This window comes from Octodon degus, unplaced genomic scaffold (assembly GCF_000260255.1).
Source record: "Octodon degus isolate 3935 unplaced genomic scaffold, OctDeg1.0 scaffold00033, whole genome shotgun sequence".
Taxonomy (NCBI): domain Eukaryota; kingdom Metazoa; phylum Chordata; class Mammalia; order Rodentia; family Octodontidae; genus Octodon; species Octodon degus.
This window is the reverse complement of record NW_004524609.1, coordinates 2,861,762-2,865,996: the sequence shown is the minus strand read 5'-3', so window position 1 is coordinate 2,865,996 and position 4,235 is coordinate 2,861,762. Positions and strand designations below refer to the sequence as shown.

At 38.9% G+C, this 4,235-nt stretch overlaps 1 pseudogene; it reads right to left on the bottom strand.

The window, feature by feature from the left end:
* Positions 1 to 794: 794 nt before the first annotated feature.
* On the bottom strand, positions 795 to 3,405 carry LOC105742032 (annotated as a pseudogene).
* Between the last annotated feature and the right edge of the window lie 830 nt (positions 3,406 to 4,235).

Sequence of the window (4,235 nt, the reverse complement as noted above, 5' to 3'; positions counted from 1 at the left end):
CCCAGGCACAGTAGTGCACACCTGCAATCCCAGCACTCAAAAGGCTAAGGCAGGAGGACTTCCAGCCTGGGCTACATAATGTATTGAAGGGCACCCTGAATCCCGGACCCTGGCTATTTTAAAAAAAATAATAAAGTTTTTGAGACAGGGTCTTACTAAGTCATTAAGCTACCCAAGCTGGGCTTGAACTTGTGATCCTTTTGCCTCAGTCTCCCAGAGTGCTGGGAGCATAGATGTGCGTCACCACACCCAGGTGACAATCACTTTGGTGATTATAAATAAGCTATATAAGCCTTTTATTATCATTTGAATCAGCAAGGGTATTGTATTTATATTTGTAACTAGGGACTCTCAAATTATTTATCTATAATCGAGACTTGTCTTGTTGCATTTGTTCTTAAAATGCTGTGTAGTCCTTTTATGATGTGGTGAGAATTCCTGTTGTCCTTCAAATATTCAGCACAGTATAAAACTGCTATTTGATACTTTCATCTGATCTAAAATTAGGCTCCTCAGGCTTTGTATATATGTATAAACATTGCAAATTATTTCCTTAAGTTAATAAAAACTAAAAAATACAAATAATCCTTTACTGTAAAGATTCAAATCCATATATGAGTACTCTGCTTTAAGAGGAAACAAATACTTGTATGCATGTAGGTAAAGTGAACACTTTTCAGCAGAGCTAAGCTGTGTTCAGCTGTATCTTTTTTTTTTTTTTTTTTGAGGGGGGTGGGGACCAGGGATCAAACTCAGGACCTTGCACTTGCCAGGCAGGTGCTTATGCTGCTGAACTATTTCCCCAGCCCATGGTTCTTGATGCTGGTATTCATTTTTAGCAGTTCTTGAATAGCCATGGTAGCATAAGGAGAAGAAGTGAAAAATTCATTTTCAAAGCCCTCTATTTGCCTTCATAAGCAAAAATTGGTGGTGGTTTCCCATCTAGATTGTCCACATTCATATTGCAAAGTGGAATTTTAGGGTTATATGCAACAACATTCCAGATGATATTCTGAGGAAGGCTCCTGATAAGGAATAGTCTAAAATTTTGAGTCTCATGTAGAAAATCAGGGTTGCCTGCAGTCAGCATTTCTCTGTAGGCATCACTAATTTTATGCTTTGGGTAGCTCATGTGGAAACCAGGTAAGGACATCACCACATCATTAACATCTTCTTCCTCAATAAAGGTGGCTGTGGCTCCTTTGAGAACTAGATCCCTCGAGACTGGTTTCAGCCCATAGTCTTCTATCCTCTTGCTCACCATGTTATTCCACACATGGCTCTGACAGTCATGGACATACATCAAGTGATTATTTCTTGGTATTATGCCAGATGCAGAGACTATATTCTTCACTCCATATTTTGAAAGTCCTTGAAGTAGCTGCCCATCCACACACCTTTTAACAGGTAGTTTTTTAAGGGCAGCACCTGGATCTTTGCCCATTCTTTCCTGCATTTAACCAAGTACCTTTTTGTGGCTCCAGAATGGGATTTTGGTATTAAATCCAACTTCTGTCCAGGAATTTTGAAGAGCAGCTCTTCCAACTTGTTGTGTAGGGACAGCTATTGTTCCAAATCTTTGCATTCCATAGTAATCAATAAATCCAATATCCTTCACAGAGTTCATAACTTGTTGGAGTTGGTCATTAGTTCCTGTTATATTTCTGAGAACTACAGTGAAGTGATTTCTTTGGAGCTCTCCCAATTTCAGAGGGTTTTTCTGATAGCTGACATTTCCTAGCTTACAGTTCATCAACCATTTATTCAGGTGGGCAAATCTCTGTGCACATATTTTGAGAACAGCAATCTCCTGAACTGTTATAACCTTTCTATCTTTGGTTCCCATGTAGGAGAATGTTTGGCTAGATCCTTAAATATTTAGACAATACATTAATAGCATCCATGGTGTCTTTTTCTACTTATACAGAACAAAGTGGCAGTAACCTCTCCTAGATTTTGGCCATGAATGTTTTCTTGGATTTGCCAAGGTCTTCTTTTCAGCTGTGTGTTAGGTTATAATGTATTTCTTCCCTTTTCCATTCTGTTTTTTATCTCTAGTCTAGGAAATCAATTCTATAGCTTGATGTAATGATGGTTCTTTTCTCTTTGGTATCCTCAATAACCTTGATGGCAACACTGGTTTCCTTATTTATTTTTATTTATTTATTTATTTTCATAATTTTATTGATAAACAAATAACAATGAGACAGTTTCAAATCAAATCAGTAGGACAGTTTCAATAATTAACACACTGCATACATTCTTCTTAGTGGTTAATTGCTATACAAGATGTGGACTTGAGATCCTATTCACAAACACCATTAGAACAAATCATTCTATTCATTAAGGGAATGCAACTATATATCTATACTAACCACTTTGAATACACAGATACAAAATGGACATTCATCTGTATACCCTTTTTTTTTGTTAAGTTCTGTTATTTGAATATTATAGGTGTGTAAACTCAGCAAAATATTCTAAAAGAGTCCAGTAGCCCATAATAGCATTGGGTCTTCTGTTTAACTGGCAATGTCAGAAATTGTTGACCTGAGTCCCCCACAGCTCAACATAATAGCATGGCTTTACTTCCTATATTTCGTCTTCATACGTTTCTACTGGATGGTTAAGACCAAGGTAAAGCAGGACCTGTTCAACAAGAGTTGTAGCTTTTGGGTCTGAGAAGGTCAGTGAAATGCCCTCAGGATTTATCCTGAGATCCTGTACCTCAGATTGTAGAACCTTTGTGAGTGTCAGCCATGTGGATGAGTCACGGCCATTGCTTGGCCAATGTGCTCTCTGTGAAAGCCTGAGAGAGTGTTTTCTCTCCATGTGACTCTCCTGAGGCACACTCTACATCGTCAATCACTTTCTGGTTTCCTTATTTTTAAAGAGCTGGAGCTTTTCCAATTGCTGCTTTTCTTCAGTTGTCAAAACTATATCTTCTGAAGGATCCTCCTCATCCACTGGAACAGACAAATCATCCAAATGGCTGATCTGCCCGTATTTTCCTATTTCATGAACAATGAAGTCATAACATCTTTCTTTCAAGATCCCTGAGAATCCTTGATGAAAACTTAAAAACTTAATGATACCTGCATCATACTCACACCTGTGCTCCACCTCTGCAAAGCTCTCTGCTACCTCTCCCTCTTCTGAAAAGCCATTTTCCTGTTCTTCTAGCTGGGCATCCAATTTCTCTTTACCTTTCCAAGCACTGACAACTTTTGGTGGCTGGGGCTCTGTTTTGCTGTTGGGCAGATAGTCACTGTGCAGCCCACCTTCCCCTTTGGGAAGACAGCACTCTAAGGCCTTCTGTTTTTTTTTCCTCCTCAGCTGGACCCACACAGTCTTGTCCTTGACTACAAAGTACCCATGTTTCAGGGACGTGCCAGTCATTTCCATCTTTGAGGTCCCAAGAAAACATTTATGAGAATCCAGAGTTTAAGAGTGCATTTTCCGGGTGTCTAGGAGGTCAACAGCATGCTCAGAGTACAAGAGGGTAGCCCAGGATAAAGGCACAAAGAGCAGGCTTCAGCAAGAGTCAAGGATCATAGGCAGTGTGGTGGGCTCTACCCTCTGCTGTAGGACTCCAAGGACTCCCCACACAAGTGGGTGGGAGCAGCCCAGCCCTGCACCCACTGGCATTACCCAATGTGTGCTTTATTTCAGAAAACAAAACTACTTGACATAAAAGGACAGATGGAATAACATAGTGGGAGACATTAATACTCATTCTCATAAGTGCAGCAATCAGACAAAAAAAAAAATCAACAAAGAAATATCAGAGTTGAACAAACACCACAAAACAAATTGATTTGATAGAATCTTCAGAGAATTTCATCTAACAATAATAGAATACACATTATTCTCAGAAGTACAAAAAGCTTTCTCCTAAACAGTACATTTTAGGCCATAGGACATGTTTCAATAAACACAAAATAACTGAAACAAATCTTGCTTTCTATCAGATCATGAATAAAACTAGAAATCAGCAATAAAGACCAGCACATGGAGACTGAGTAATACACTCTTGAATAATCAATGGATCACAGAGGAAATCAGGGAAAAATTTAAATTCCTACAATCAAATGACAATATCACAATCTCTGGAACACTATGAAAGCAATTTTAAGAGTGAAGTTTACAGCTCTGAGTGCCTACATCACAGAGGCAATATGGTCCCAAATAACCTAATGATGAATCTCAGCCCCAGAATAACAATCCCAGACTAG